Raw genomic sequence first — 17,554 nt, 5'->3', positions numbered from 1 at the left:
ACACGGGAATCGTCGGTGAAGGCATCGTCTCATACATCGGAACTGAGAACAAGCCCGACACCGGTGGAGGAATACCAGACGATGGAGCTGAAAATAAACCAGGATCCACGAGAGTCAAAACAGGCCCAAACTCAGGCTATAAAGGTTGTGAAAACGACTGCCGCTGCCCCTGACTCTTACCCGGAAAGCGCTGGGAAGACTGAGGCTGTTGCCACTAAGCCTCCTGAAACGGCTGAGTAATCTGAGGCTCTCGCTGAGAATGAGAACGCCGGTGAATCTCAGGAGATCGTCTACCAAGACCAAGCTCCTCCTCGTCCGAGCCTCTATGCCTCGAGCGCGAGCGGGACCTCCATTGTTCTTGAAAGATACAAAATCAAACGGTGTCAACAATGCAAAATAAAACAAATGGTAGAAGTGAAAAAAAATGAATGATACCTCAAGAACATCGCTAGAACTGCTCCGACAACTCGCACCACGCCGAAGCTTGATGATGCAGTACTTCAGGGCGTCAACAAGCTTCATGAATCCCATCATCTCCGGGCGGTTAGGCTGAGGATAAAACAAAGAAAATTTAGTAACAAGCGTTGTTAAAAGGATGAATAATGCATCAAAAAAACTTATTGGCTCAAAGACCTCGGGCAGAGACTCCTGCGCCTGTCTGTAACCCTCTGGCGCGTCAGCAATATGGTCCTCGGTAATACCAATCGGCCCCGGGTAGTGGATAGACTGAGGCGGAATCTCGATTCTCCCCACAGGGCGAATAGTCGTCTGAAAATATGATCGAATAACCAAGTTATTCGACTATTTAAAACAGAGACTAGTAACAAAGATCCTCAAAAGGAATCATACCTCAGGAAGACGGGGTGGAGGAGCCAGAGAGGGAAGCAAGTCTTGCGCATAATCACCCTCCATGTGCACAAGCTCTTGCCAAGGAAAAGTGTAGCGCTCTCCCCTGTTTATCAACTCTCTAATCAAGCGCGAGTCCAGCATCGACTCTGGTGGAGGTGAGGGCACCACAAAGCGATCGCCGCTATGCTGACGAACGACACGCTCTCCCAAATACCAGACAAAGCGTCCGGCACCAACCAAAATGGTGCGGTGCGCTGAAAGACGCAAGGCCTCAAGAAGATCTGTCATCCCGGCCCAAGGACGATACTGAACATCAGTGGCAACCTGAAAACCATGAAAAGTTGGCACGAAGCACCGGAAATGACATCAGAAAGAAAATGACAGGCAACAAAACTATTTTTTACGCCAATAGAAGAGGTACCTCGGCATAGCAGCCCGCGCAGCGCAGAGATGGACTCCACTCGTGACTCTCTTCTGTCACGCTAGCTGGCCCCGACAGGGAAATAATGAACTGCTCCATGACGCCATCGAGGAGCCAAGCCTGGGAAGTTCTCGTAGAACCATAGATGCAATGAAAAGTAATCTTTGATCACATGAGTCGAACAAATTAAAATAAAACAAGAAGGGGAAAAGATCATCACCTCTACGACTCTCCACAGACCATAGACAGTGATGGGAGACTCGTCGTTCAGCTGCCGACAGCCATGACGTAACGATAAGAGAAGGTCGGCGTATCCGAGGCTGGCCCAGCTATAGGATCCTATCTCACTGATCCAGACCAAAGAAGGGAGGTAGCAAAGGAGTGCGCGTGAACTCCTATCAGGAGAAAGAGTCATAGAGATCAGAATCAGAATGAAGATCCGCACTCGCTGCTCAGCCGATGTCTCTTCCATGTCGAAACCACGAGCTAGAACTGAAGTCAGCTCCGATCGCCCGCTCCTAGGACCACCTCAAGACACGGGTCGGGTCTTGATATGCTGAACGATCGGACCTACCAATTCGGCTGCCTCAGCCGCTCCCCAAGACAGATCAGACATCTGAGCTACAGCCCGGTCAGTGAAGCGCAGCCCGCTAATCATATTGAAGTCCAAAGGGGTCACTGTCATCTCCCCCCAAGTAAAATGAAAAGTATTGGTAGTATCCCAAAAATACTCCAACAATACGAGAACGGCCATCGCACCGCAACCCCGGGGGCTGCGAAACCCTACGACTGCCGTATAGAAATCTACTAAACCAATCAATTCCTATAGGGCGTTCGTATCAAGATCCCTCGTAATGATCTGGTGAAGTCGAGGAATCAAATCTCCGGCTCCAGAACCGTGGTGGCGAAGCGTGCCGTCGACTATGCCTGAGAATGGGCGATGAGAAACATGGTTTTCACGGCAGAAAATCAACTGGTGTGGAGTCCACAGAGGTGGAACCCATCTACCTCTACTCTTAGAAGGCCGAGGCTCGGACTCTAAGGCATCGTCATCCATGCCCTCGGGAATAGTGGGAGTGTTCTCCTAAAAAGCCTAACGCCGGTCGTGGGTGGAAAGATCGCGATCCCGTCGCCTAGGCATGCTATTATAAAAATAAAGATCTAAATGCTTAGCATCATTTCCTAAGACATTTAATTCGAGTTGCATTTTAATCTAAATGCTTAGAATCATTTCCTAAGTATTTTAGTTGTTTATCGCATTATACGCTAAATTTTTACCTCAAGGCTAAAAATTGGCGAAATTATGGAAGTATTTATAGTATTTAGTTTCTCCATGACAAACTAATACTATAATTTTCCTAGTCGCATGATACTATGTTCTCCATGATGATATAGTACAAACACGAAATATGTTTTGAAATCAATGAATCAACACATCATGACATATTTTACAAGATCTACCACCAATATTTCACTATTTCAAGTGCAAAGAAGTGACATGAACAACAAGAACATCATTTCACAAAAAGTAGTACCCAAAAATGGTGATTTGCTCAATTCTTCATCAAATCATGCAATTTTTGTCTCGAATTTCACACAAACACACATACATACATATACAAGTAAATTCATGGCAAGAATTTCAACATAAAACCTCAAAATCAAAAGTCCCCAAATGAATTTTTTTTCCAAGGTTTTTACATGAAATTACTCATTTGAAGCAAATTCTAGACAAAAATCAAAGGAAACTTACATGGATCCTTGTAGAAAATCAAAAAATGAGGAAAGTAGCAAGAAATTAGAGCATAATTAGTGAAGATTTGAGCTCCAAAAGCTCGAAGAACCTCGAAGATTAGTGCAGCCGCCGTGACACGGTTGAGCTACGCCGTGGCTCGGTGGAAGGGTGACGTGTTACGGGGATTAAGTCTCGTGTCACGGGAATGGCAAAGGTCGCCGGAGCCCAAATGTGCAGCAACAGCAGCTGCGAGCAACAACAAGTTTCAGCGAAAACTAAAATAAAAAATAAGGGGGGAGCAGAACCGCCGTGACACGGTGGGTTATGCCGGCTGACAGTAGAAGCTCCGAGCACCGGTGAGAGGCCGCCGAGACACGGCGATCCGAGCAAAAAGATTTTTTTTTCTTTGGGTGAAAACCGGACTAGAAAGAGGAATGATGGATGAGCAAAATGGGAGAAATGGTTGATATTTAAAGCCAAAAAAATCCCGTGCAACGGATCCCGTTCCCACGTAACAATCATATATTGTGTGGTGCGCATGCTTTGACTGGTCAAAGATTCCAATTGTCCGGTTTTCAGATAACAGGATTCCCGCGTCACGGGAGTTTGCTCCGTGACACGGGAGTTGATCCCGTCTGACGGCAAATATATACCGTGTCGCGGGATGCTTCCACGTGACACGGGGTTAAGAATATTCTTTTGCACTTTTTTCAAAGCTGGCTGCGAATATTTCTGGTATTTTTTATCAAAGCTCCACGATTTTCGGCGCAAAAATCTAACAGACGGTTGGAGGGTACCAAAATTACTATTTTGCCCTTAGAAGCATTAAAGTCATTATGTCGATATTTTAAACTTCTAATACCGTCAGATAATCGACTTGAAGGTGTGAATCATTTGCGGCCCACGTCCAGGGATAATCGAATCATCATACACTTGCAAATTTCAGCAATCGTCGGTTTTCCTCAAGCTTGGAAAGCGTTATCGGTGGATTTTTCTTCAAGTATAGAAAACCGCCAAGTTGGCTTTCCTCTAGCTTGGAAAGCGTTACCGGTGGATTTTTCTTCAAGTATAGTAAACCGCCAAGTCGACTTTCCTCAAGCTTTGAAGGCGTTATCGGTGGATTTTTCTTCAAGTATAGAAAACAGCCAAGTTGGCTTTCCTCAAGCTTGGAAAGCGTTATCGGTGGATTTTTCTTCAAGTATAGAAAACTGCCAAGTCGGCTTTCCTCAGGCATGGAAAGTGTTATCGGTGGATTTTTCTTCAAGTACAGAAAATCGCCCAATCGGCTTTCCTCAAGTATGGAAAGCGTTATCGGTGGTTTTTTCTTCAAGTATAGAAAACCGCCAAATTCCTTTGTCGGCTTTCCTCAAGCATGAAAGGCATTATCGGTGAATTTCTTCAAGCATAGAATGACACCAAATTCATACGTCGACTTTCCTCAGGTATGAAAAGTATCATCCGGTAGGTTTCTTCAGGCTTAGAAAACTACCAAACTCTTCAATCGGCTTTCCTCAAGCATGGGAAACGTTCCAACAAATGTCACTCGGTGGATTCCTTCAAGCATAGGAAGCTGCCAAATTCGTTTGTCACCGATACACTGGTGCCAGATACGTATTCTATCCATTTACTCTTTTATCTGTAGAACTAACATTTTCTGCAGGTATCGGCATATACAAAATGATTTAGGATCGCAGAACGTCTTTATTCATTCTCCGTCCCTATCGGCTACGTTGACTATCGTTTTCGAAACTGACGTTTCGACAAACTCAGTCAAAGTGGGGGCTTCTGTAGACACCTAAAAATGTCTCCCCAAAACCAAACCCGATGATGAACAACCTTTCACCGCCACTATTGGTCGGATTCAGTATTTAATCCCGAGAGTGCTTAAAAAATCGTATTTGATTAAACTCATATTTTTGAGCAGTTCATGGATTAGTCTTGATGTTTGGTAAAAGCATAGTTTTAATTTCAGCCCAAACTTATTATTTAATTTTAGCCCAAACCTTTTTTTATTTTATTATTTATTTTTGGCCCAAACCTTTTATTTATTTTATTTAATTATTTTCTAATTTTAGCCCAAATAAAAATAAATCAGAAAAGGCCCAAAATTATCAATCGGCACTTAAAATGCCGAATGAAATTAGGTTTAAAAATGTATTTAGACGGAAAAGTGGGCTGGGAATTCCCGCGCCACGGCAAGTACCCACCGTGACACGGGAAATCTGCCGTGACACGGGACATTCCGTGTCTTTTCCGCGTAAACCCTTAACGCGTTTTCTTCCCCGTTTACTAAAAATTTCCTGCGTCACACTAAAAATGCAATGTGTCACGGGAATGTTTGCCGTCTGACAGTGGGGCTTCCCGTGTCACGATACAGTTTGCCGTGTCGCGGGATACTTTTTTAGGGTTTTTTATCATTTTAGGGTTCCGTGTGCTCCCTCAGCACATTTTCCCTATTAATACTCCCTCATTTCTTATGTACAGGGCTGCAATTAATTTTCTAGTTTATTTTTCTCTCTTTTATGCTTTAGATTAAACACTAGCCTACCCTTCTCATTTCAAAATTCCTTCTTCAAGTGCTCAAAGGAGTCCATACTTTACTCGTGGTTCTGTCCTGAAGCCAAGGCGTGAAAGGTAGAACTGTTTGAGGGTTTGGCCCCAAATCAACACTACTTTATTTAATTTAATTTAATTGTTGTTGTATTATTATTTCCTTGAAGTTACTAACTCGTTTATTATTTTTGTAGTTGCAAACAAACAGAATCAAAGGAAGAATTATGTTCCTTTTATTTCTATTATTTTTCTAACGATTTTATATTGTTGGATATATGGTTAAATTGCTTCCAATATTAATTTTGTTCTATTATTTTTATGATCACCATATTGCATGTTTAAAGGGGAATATGTAATTGAAAATAACGCCTAATAAGATAATTTGGACAACCGGTTTAGGATCCTTTTTAATCTTGTTATTAATTGAAGTGATCACAAATATTTTAGAATAATGTGTGCATTAATATTCAACCAATTTAGCTAAATAATAGTTTGGAGCGAATTGAATATTTTGTTTGTATGCCTTTAAGATCACAGGAATGCTTTTCAATATAAGAATCGAGTAGAGGCCAATACGGGCGAATGTGACTCCATGACTCACTTTGTACCATCATCCCCGATCCTCCTTTCGTGGTTCCGAACCATATGGAGTTAGTAATCTCATGGATTATGAATGGGGTACAACCTTCACGGGTCAATCGTTGTTGCCTTCGTTGTCCCTTATCGTGGTTGCCTTTTTATGATCCGTGAACGGTTTACATGTTCCTTAAAAACTTGTTGGCGGCTCCCTACTTTCCTTGCCCCTAATCGTGTTTCTAATCGTATGTCAATTCCCACTTCCTATGAGTGCCAAGCATATTCACACATGCTTTAATGTAGGCGCACTTCGAGCGACGCCTACAAGTAACTGTCCTTGTGGAACTCGTACCTTGGAACATCGATCGGAGTTGTCCACTCTTTCTTTTTCTTCTGGGCTGGTTGATCGGAGTTATCAACCGCCCAGATTTGTTTTTTCTTTTTGCTCTCTTCTTGTTTTAGAGACGGCTGAGCAGGCCGGTTCTCCTTCTGTCGATAAGAGTTCTTAGAGTCCGATCGCTTATTAAAGGAGCAGAGCTCGGTTGCCTGTATATAAGCGTCCGCCTCCATCAGGGCTCCTTGGAGGGTGAAGATTTTCTTTCGAACGAATTCGAACTTGAAAGTCGACCCGTCCTTCAGACCTTTGAAAAACTCAGTGAAAGCCACTTCATCAGACAGTCCTTGTATCCGGATTCTCACCAGATTGAACCGCCTGATCTATGAACGCAGCCCTTCGCTATCTCCTTGCCGCACATGGCCTAAGTCAAGGCTCGTTTTCTTTGCAGGGATGTTCATAGATAAATTAGAAGCAAACAAGAACGCAAGTGTCTTGAAGTTATTTATGAAACCAACCGAAAGGTTGCCAAACCACTAATGCGCTATGCCCTTCAGGGTAGCTGGGAAGCATCAACACCAAGCGGCATCATCTAATCCCTTGGCCTCAGCTATTTCCCTAGAGAACGTAGAGGGCTGCCCCCCAAGGTTTTGTAGCCGAAGCTGCCAGTCCAAGGGCTGGCAGCTGTATGTCGCCTGCCCTCCGAAGAACGTAGGATGGATGTAAGGTAAAGCAGGCGGTCTGTATGGTAGTTGTGCCACATACTGAGTCAAATTCATTATGTGAGGCCCCGACTATACGAAGGGGCCGCTTGAAGGAGTGCTCAGCCCGGAAGGAGAACTCCTCACCGAGGTGTTCTAGAAGCTGTCATGGTAAGTCGATGTTGAAGCCGACCTTGACAGCCGATGATTCCTTAGTTGGTCGATGTAATGAAGAGCATCAGGAAATGTCTATATGCTACCATCCGGCTGAACATGCCAGATGGCTTTCCTTTTCCCTGTCTTAGGGAAACGGAGTCTTGATAGGTCGAATGGAGGCCGAGTCTTTTCCAGATGAGGAGTCGGATGTCGGTCTCGGACCGACTTCTGCTACCCAGGCTTGGCACGCTTTGTGGTCGACTGCTCCTTTCTAAGGGCAATTGTCCACTTATTGATTAGTCTTTTAATATCACCCCTGAGGCTACTCATGAATTTCAAGAGCTCATCTGGGGCTGATCTTGCCGCATGGGAGGCATCAGTCGCATGCCCCGTGGGCTTACTTGATCAAGAGGCCTATTAGCACCCGCCTGGTTACCATTGCGCTCTCTCTTGTCTTTTTGGCGGAGGCGCTTAGAGATGAGTGACCCATTAATGGCCACATAGGTTTCGACATCAGCGTCGTCACTTGACTCATGGTTCGTCTGGACATGTACTTCTTCCAAAGGCCGAGTGGGCTCTAGAGGCAGCACAGGATTTTCTTGAGAAGCCAACTTAGAGGTACTCTCCCCACAAATGGTGCCAAATATTTCGGGGTTTTTTGTTTCCCTTAGGAGAGTTATAGCTCATTAAGACTAGATTCACAAGGTCGCCTGTACCTGCAAAACAAACGGACCGCCAGATGGTCGGGTGTCCACCTCCGAAGATTAAATTAGTATAGGGTTCGAAGTAAAACGTGCGGAAATAAAGGTATCTGCTCAAATTCCAAGCTCATGTGCTGTTTGTTCTTTGGGAACAACAACTCGGTAATAATTACGGTAATTAATGCAAAATTGTTCGATTCTCCCCATAAATGAGGGAATGTCCCTATTTATAGGGTTTTTTTTGGGGAAGTGTACCCTCCTAGGGTTTGATGACCCAGGGGTTAGGGCACGCCGCAAAACGGCGCCTCAAAGTTTGGGTCTTTGAAGGCCGCCATTTCAGAAGCAATATCTGAGTGACACGTGTCGCTCATCCTAAGAGGCCATTTTGGTATCTCATAGGGCGACACGTGTCGCTCTCTTATTGGTCTACTTTGGACCATCAAATACCCCAAATCAAGGGTGGTATCTGCCTGATACGTGTCACTATCTGGAAGGTCTAAGGTGGCGCCCCTTCCAGTGACACATGTCATACTCCAATTGGGCCACTTGGCCTGGTATAAAATACCCAAAACATGAACAATTAAACTTTAAATCATGGTCAACAAATTCACAATGCTCATTATCATATACAAAGAATCAAAATAATATTTTTCAAGTATGTGGCACAGGGAAGCATGATCTACAATTCATTGGAACATATTTTTGGTTTTTTTTTTTTTTTTTGTTTTTCAATTTTTTTGTATTTTTCATATAGGAAAGCAATAAAAAACTACACTAGAAAGCAAATAAATCTATACTAGAAAGCAATAAGTAGAGAAAAGAGAGAGAGTTACCATATATACAAGATAATCCCCCCAAGCCAAACCAAGCAATGCCCTCATTGACTTGGGATTATAGCTAGGAGTAGCTACTCCTCATCCTCATTCTCGTTCATCCTCGAATAGCCTCCACCATTGCTAGAGCCGACACCTCCATGGCTCGAACCAACACCTCCATAACCCGAACGACCTTCAAAGTAGTTAGGGTCCACATTCCTCCTAATCCCACCAAAAGGAGCATCAGCCCCATAACCATGGACCGAAGAATAGTCCATGTAACTACCACAGGCACCGGGGGTCGAATACCCTCATTGGGGGTATTGAAACCAGTAGGGAACAAGAGCCTTGGGGGGAATAGCCCCTCTTTTTTCATAATCATCGTACATGGGGTATAAACCCCTCCCTAAGTTCTGCTCCACATGCCCAACCCTTCTATCTATAGACCCTACTCTAGTGTCAAGGTTTTACACCATACCCTCTACCCTTCCTTGCCCCCTCTTAATCCTATCAAGTTGGCTCCTAAAAGCCAAGAAGTCATAAGGGGCATTAGGGTAAATGTTATATTCTACGAAAGAAGTAGGGATGTCATAAGTGTAGGGTTGGGGTGGTGGTTGTGGGTGATATTGAGGTTGTGGTTGAGGTGGTGATTGGTGAGCCTCATGAGCCTCCCCATGGTTACCTAACTCGAATGTGTAAGAAGGCTTACCCTTCTCAAACTTAGTTAAGGTGGGGTTAGGTAACGTAAAGGCGTTATCCCTCCTACCCGACTCTCGGTGAATAACCCACCATGTCTCGCCACCAATGACATTAATCCAATAAAGGCTACCTAGGTATTTCAAGTCCATAAGGGTTGGGCCGAATAGTATCCTAAAGTTGTGAGGGACAAATCTTAGGTGCTTGACTGCTATGTGGGTGAATAATCCACCAAAGTAAAAAGGCTCCCTATGCCTACCACTCTCGGCCGCATTGGCCGCCCATTGGAACTGTTGAGCTATCCTATGGGGGATGTTTAGTTTTTCGGCGCTAGGAATCATATAGGAGGCCAAAAAATCTAGCTCATCCCTCCTAAAGTTAGCCGGTTCATGCCTCCCAAAGATGGTGAGGCCAAAAAACCGTTGCCAAAATTTTGGCACGGGATGTTGAATCCACGTTCCCTTGGCATGTTGAAGGTCAGTTAAACCCTCCCCTATGAGTTTTCTATAGACCATGACAATATGGTCTTTGGAAAGTTCAATGGGTTTATCTGATTTTAGTTCAAACAATTTACCAAATTCTTTCAATGTCAATCGCACATCATTGTTAAGAAATAGGAATTGAACATGAGTAATCAAAGCATTAGTTTTAATCACATTGAAACTAGAAATAAATTCCAAAGTCAAATAATCATAAGTGTCATAATGCATTTGAAAAAAGTCACTCATTCCAATACCCTTGAATAATTTTTTTACCGGTTTATCAATTCCTAATCTATACAATGTAGGATGATGTAAAAAGCGAGTAGAAATCACCTGCCTCTAAATAAGGTTAAGCATCCTAGCGCGTTGTTCGGATGAAGTGATCACAACCTCACCCCATCCCCGGAATTTGGAGTTCCGGGTCAACCATTGGTTGTTTTTGTTGTCTCAAACTTTTCCCCCTTTGTTGCCTAGATCTCTTGGAAGCCATTTTAGTAGGAAATTGATGAATTTGAAGCCTTCTCTCTCTTAGGGTTTGCACAAATATTGAGAGAAAGTAAGAAAAATTGTATGGACAATGTAGATGAAGGTGAGAGGATGAAAATTATGTTAAAATTTATGGGTTTTGATTGGAGAATTTGAGGGGATCTTGAAAAGAAGGTGAGTTTGAAGGTATGAAAATGGAGTTTAGAGAGAGAAAGAGTGAATGAAGAAGATGGAATAAGAAGGAAAAGAAAAGAAGGGAGGAGAAAAAAAAATTAAGTAGGACGGCCTAGATTAGGCGCGCCCGATTAGGCGAGCTCCGCCCGATAGAGCGAAAAACTTGTTTCTAGAAATTGTATTCGCGCGCCCGATCGAGCAACCTCCGCCTGATCGGGCGCAAACTCGAAGTAGTTTTTCGCCATCCAATTCGCCCGATCAGGCGAGCTTCGCCCGACATATCTTTTTCCTTCACTCAATTTCTCCAAAAATGTGCCCGATCGGACGCCTTTGCCTGATAGGGCGAATTTCCCTTGAATTTCCTTCCTCACTTGCGTACCCAATCGGGCACGCCTTGCCCGATCGGGTGAGTTAAACCTCCGAAATTTCTTCACTTACGCGCCCGATCGGGACTCCTTACCCGATCGGACGTATTTTTGCTCGATTTCGGCCCTTACTTGTGCGCCCGATCGGGCCCGTGCCTAGCTCAGAGTACGCAATTCTTCTACTTTTTTCTCTTTAAATCTCCTTACTTGTTGATTCAATACCTGTACAAAAACAATTTGGTAGGGTAAAATTGCACTCTCCTCACCTCTCTAAGAAAAAAAGGAAAGGAAAAACTAGTCTAGAAAGCAAGAAATACAGGTTGCCTCCCGTAAAGCACTCGTTTATCTAGGTCCTGCACGACCTTCTTACCAAGTTTAAAAATTAGGACCCGTGGCCTACCGCTTGGTCGGGTGGTTTCTCACCCGGTCGAGCGGCTATTAGACCACGACGCGGCTTCTTGACATACCTTGAGGGACGCTAATTCACTTTATCTAGTGGATCCTCCTAGTCTTGAACTTGGGGTTCTTTACTACTACACACCAGAGACCCCTTTTTGATCGTAGGTAGCTTAAAATTATCACTATATTGAGCAATTGCAACTCGATTTGGTGGAACACTTACTATAGGCTCAATTTCCACTACTTGCTTGTCTATTTCAACCTTCTCATCTTCAAAGCCAAGACCGACTGTGTAGAGGGCTCTTTCTATTGCATCAACTTCCTTTTGCCATTTGTCTATTTCATCTGTAAAAGATGCAACACAAGATACTACCTCCAAGGGATCTTTTATAATAGCTTGGGGCTTGTTAGAATAATTATGAACCACATTAACACTATAACACCTCTCCTCTTTCATGGGTCTTTTAGGCGTATTATTCAGATTAAAAGTAATTTTATCGTCCCCTACTGATAGTGTCAATTTGCCACATTTCACATCTATAATTTCTCCTACAGTATTAAGAAATGGTCTATCCAATATAATTGGGATTTGCATATCCTCAGTGTAGACATCTAAAAATGTCTCCCGAAAACCAAACCCGATGATAAACAACCTTTCACCGCCATTATTGTTCGGGTTCAATATTTAATCCCGAGAGTGCTTAAAAAATCGTATTTAATTAAATTCAATTTTTGAATAGTCCATAGATCAGTCTTGATGTTTAGTCAAAGCATAGTTCTTTTTTTTTTTTAATTTCAGCCCAAACCTTTTTATTTTATTGTTTTATTATTTATTTTGGCCCAAACCTTTTATTCATTTTATTTATTTATTTATTTTAGCCTAAATAATAATAATAAATCAGAAATGGCCCGAAATTATCACTCGGCACTTAAAAATGCTAAACGAAATTAGGGTTAAAAATGAATTTAGACGGAAAAATGGACCACAGACTCCCGCGTCATGGCATTTGTCAACCGTGTCACGGGAAATTGCCCCGCCTGACACTGGGATTCCCCGTGACACGGTGCCCCTACTGTGACACGGGGAATTTCATGTCCTTTCCGCGTAAACCCTTCACGCGTTTTATTCACCATTACCCTAAATATTTCCCGCGTCACACATCTGTCCATCGTGACACGGGAACCTGCCCCGTCAAACGGTACCCTTTGCCATGTTGCGGTGCAATTGTTTTGGGTTTTTATCTTTTTAGGGTTCTGTGTGTTCCCCCAACACATTTTTTCTATAAATACCCCCTCATTTCTGATGTATGGGGCATAAATTAATTCTCTATTTTTTCTTTCCTCTATGCTCTAACCTAAACACTTGCCTACTCTTCTTCTTTCAAAATTCCTTCCTCAAGCACTTCAAGGAGTCCATACTTTACTAGTAGTTCTGTCCTTAAGCTAAGGCGTGAAAGGTAGAATTCATTGAGGGTTTGGCCCCAAATTAACTCTATTTAATTTAATTTAATTTAATTATCGTATTATTATTATTTTCTTGAAGTTACTAACTCGTTTATTATTTTATAGTTGCAAGCAAACAGAATCAAAGTAAGAATTATGTTCCTTTTATTTCTATTATTTTTCTAACGATTTTATATTGATGGATTTATTGTTAAATTGCTTCTAGTATTAATGTTTATTCTATTATATTTTTTATGATCGCCATATTTCATGTTAAAGGGAAAATGTAATTGAAAATCACGCCTAATAAGATAATTTGGACTACCGGTTTAGGTTCCTTTAATCTTGTTATTAATCAAAGTGATCATTAATATTTTAGAATAATGTGTTGCATTAATATTAAACCAATTTAGCTTAATTATAGTTTGGAGCAAATTGAATATTTTGTTTGTATGCCTTTGAGATCACATGAATAGTTTTTCACTATAAGAATTGAGTGTAGGCCAATATGGGCGAATGTGACTCCATGACTCACTTCGTACCATCATCCCCGATCCTCCTTTCGTGGTTCCGGACCATATGGAGTTAGTAATCTCATGGATTATGATTGGGGTGTAACCTTCACGGGTCAATCGTTGTTGCCTATCGTTGTCCCTTTCTCGTGGTTGCGTTTTATGAACCATGAACAGTTTACAAGTTCCTTAAAAACTTGTTGGTGGCTCTCTACTTTGCTTTATCACTAATCGTAATGTCAATCCCCACTTCCTATGAGTGCCAAGCATATTCACAACATGCTTTAATGTAGGCGCACTTCGAACAGCGCTTACGATTTGGCGACTCCACTGGGGAGGATTCTTGGTTAGTTATCTATTTAAGTGATCGATATTTAATTGAGATGAGTCGATGAGACTTAAAAGATTCTTGAAAAAAATCCCTGTGATTTAATTGGCATTGTCACATATGCATATGCATTTAAGCTTACCTATTTTGCCATAATAGTACGTTGTCTACGTGTGTGGCTAGCCCAGGGGATTTATGCTCTATCAACCCGAAAACGCTCATGGCAATAAGGGTTCAATCGAGTTTTTAAATCTACTTAAACCATGGAGTCGAATTTGATTTCATCACAAACTCGCAGAGCCGCCCGTTGGCATACACCCTCAAGGGAGGCTACCTTGATAACGCCTCCAAACTCTTAACCATGGTACCCTTTGACACCCAAATCTTGACCAATAGTTAAACATAGATCTTGACCTTAGATTGCGAACTCTTTTTACATCGTTACTAAATGCTACACGTTTATTTGGTGCTAACCCTCATGTGTTTGCTCTTTTTGTTTAACCCATGACCGAGGGTTTTTATTTCCACATAGTAATTAGTACGGACTAAAAATTGATTAAAATCTGGAAATTACACAATTTTAGGCATGGAATTGCGCACCGTGTCACGACAGGTCTGCCGCACCACGGTGTGCAATGCCGTGACACGGTGCATTGCCCCATATGACGGTGCACTGTACCGTGTCACGACAGTCAGCACTGTGACACGGTGCCCATGAGGTTTGTCCAATCAGCTTTTTTTGTCTTCGTGCATGCTTATGTGGTTCGTATGTCTAGTTTGGTGTCCTGTCTAGCTGTACGGTCATAACACGTGTCCATAACCTTCACTTAATCACTCACATGTCGTGTTCACACACTTTTTCCGTAGGTCGTGCACTATTTCATGACCGTATTTTGGGGTAGTCTTGTGTCATCTTTTATGTGTCGTTTTTTTTTCGGAGAAAGTTGGATGGTATCCTCCCATACTTTTTTTTAATAAAAATAAAGTAAATTTCAAAATTCAAAATAAATGTTTTTTTTTTTAATTTTCGGATGGGTTAAGGTTAAGTTTGATCATTAAAGGTGTGTTTGTTTCGGTGTCACAGCACTTGGTAAAGGAGCAGGGATAGATTAATACGGTTCGAGTCATTACTGCAACAATCTCTTAAATCCAATAGGCGTTCAAAGAGAACTTCGCCATCTCCACATCAATTATCACCTTTCAATGGCCACTAAAGAAGATATTGAGAACATCAAGAAATCCATCAAGGTACTGCCATGATGGAAACCCTTACCACTAGGGTCACTACCATGTAACAAAACAAGGTCACTGTTTCAAATGAACAAATGAGTAAGATTTCTGAGGATTTCACTTATGTGGAACAGCCTCCCACTCCTTTAGATGTGAAAGACGGGTTCCCTGAAAAGTTCTTCTTTGCTGATATTCCAAAGTTCAAGCCTACTGACAATCCAATATTCCATTTGAAGGCGTTTTCTGCAACCATGGCTCTTAAGGGATTGGACGTAACACTCTTCCCTACGGTGTTCCCTCTCTCCTTAGAGCATGCTTGCCAACAATGATTTTATTCCCTAGATGCCAAGCGTATTGCGACTTGGCAAGATGTCACTGACAGTTTCATAAATCGTTACAAGTGTAACATTCAAACTAAAACTTCTGAACGTAAAGTCTCCATTCTCAAACAGAAAGAGAATGAAGGCTTCACCGCTTTTTTGAACAGGTCGAGGGAAACGACTTCACTCTTTGTAGATCCTCCCAAAGAAAGAGAGAAAGTTCGCCTCTTTATTCAAAATCTGACTCACAAGTATAGGGGACATCTCAAATGTCTTGCACTGAACACTTTCGAAGCTGTATATGACATCGACATCAATATCGAGGATGAGCTTATAAAGACTGCTGGTAGTAACAATAATGATGCTTGGAAAAACAAGAAGAACGACCACCCTTCTTCTTCGTCTTCTAAGCACAAAAATACTACCAACAATATAAGTCAAGTTGATCTCAATGAAGTGTTAGCTCTTAATGCTCCATTGCCTAAGAAGAAAAGAAATTACACTCCTTTAGAAATGACTTATGATGCAGTCTTTAATCGCCTCTACAGTTAAGGCTTGATAACACATATTGGGTCATTTTCAGAGCCAAAACCTGAAGAAAGGAGCGCAAATGGATTACCAATGCCCATTGCAAGTACCATCAAGGAAGGGGCCACATTACAGAGCTATGTTGGAATTTAAAGGACGTCATTCAAGACTTGGTGGATGCAAACAAACTTCCTATCCCTCTAGGCAGCAAAAAGTAATGAACAGAAGGCGCACAGTAGATCCTTCATGCAAGATTTCATGATTTTTTTTTTCATCTATCCCCATTCCCCATTCATGTCTAGCATAAGTTTTTCATTATTTCTATATGTTTCATGTTTTTCCATTAATAAAATGAGCCTATTTCATGTACATCTCGATCATAGCATTTTTCATTCACTCATTCAAAAAAAAATATTAATCACCGAACTAAACGCAAGGTACACCGATGACTTGAGGCACCTTTGCAACCTTGTCATTCCCCTTAAACCATTTTCAATCACATATCCATTTCTTCATCAACTACTTTGAGCCTCGTCTAACAGTTGGCCTCATTTATTCAACCCACATTCACCAAACCCTGGGATGATAAGGTGTGCAAATTGTGTAACATTCAGAAAATAAGTTCAAATAAAAAAGAAAAGAATAAGTAAAACAAAATGTCTAAAGGCAAGTGTTCCAATGTCTTCGATATGAACACGTCTCAAATTACGTCACTCATCGAGTGCTTGGTACCGTGCCTGAGAAACATGATTGCTTAGTGAGTGATGGACCGCATGATTTGAGATTGCCTACATTGATTCAAAAAAAAAGAATCAAATAAAAAATATGAAAAATAAACTTGCAGAGTTCAAATTTTCAAATACACAATTGCATATCTTGGCGGCTTAGCTCGGGTCTTGAGTTTTTTACCCTTTTCTTCCTTAAACCATCAGCTTAACCTCATTACAACCCTCGAAAGACCTCTTTGAGGTGTACATACACTTGTGCAAAGTTCGGTTAGAGCTACGTTCGGCCTGATTCCTAACGGATACGTAGGCAACCTCACATTGAGGTGTGACCACATTCATATGCATGATCGAGTCAAAGAATATCCAATGCATATCCCTATAACCTTATTCATCTAGAGCTAGACTTGGGCTTGAACCCACATCATTTAGCCTACCTAGCCTAAAGAGTCATCATCTTTGAATCTTCTCACATATATTTCCATCACCATAACCCTTAGAGCCAGCCTTAGTATCACATTCACACACTTCACTCACACATCCATATCATCTTTCCCTTAGGAACCATTTTTCATGAAATCTTGTTTCAACACTGTGCATGTTTCATCATCTTTCAAGACAACATTCATTAGAAGAAACATTGTATAATTGCTTAGCTTCCTAACGTGAGCAATGTAAATTGTTTCACGCATCGCATAATATGCTGAACACATTTATATTTATTTTAATACAATGCATATCATGGTTAGCTCCTTGACCAAAGAAACATTCATTATGCAATACTCATCAATCATTTCATCTATATACGCGCTTAGCTTCCATACCTAAGTGACGTTCAAGATCGCTTCTTTACACCATATATGATGCTTAGCTCCATGACCTAAGTTCAATTCATTCATCTATCGTGTCACATGATGTAACTGTCCTTAGCCTCCTGGCCTAAGAACATGTGTCATGCATACATTTTTTTCAAGACAAGCAATTCAATCCATACGATTCATTTCAAGGAGGAAGTTCAAAACTTC

The sequence above is a fragment of the Chenopodium album genome, chromosome 7, assembly GCF_948465745.1.
Source record: "Chenopodium album chromosome 7, dcCheAlbu1.1, whole genome shotgun sequence".
NCBI classification, from domain to species: Eukaryota; Viridiplantae; Streptophyta; class Magnoliopsida; order Caryophyllales; family Amaranthaceae; genus Chenopodium; species Chenopodium album.
This window is presented reverse-complemented; position numbering follows the sequence as displayed.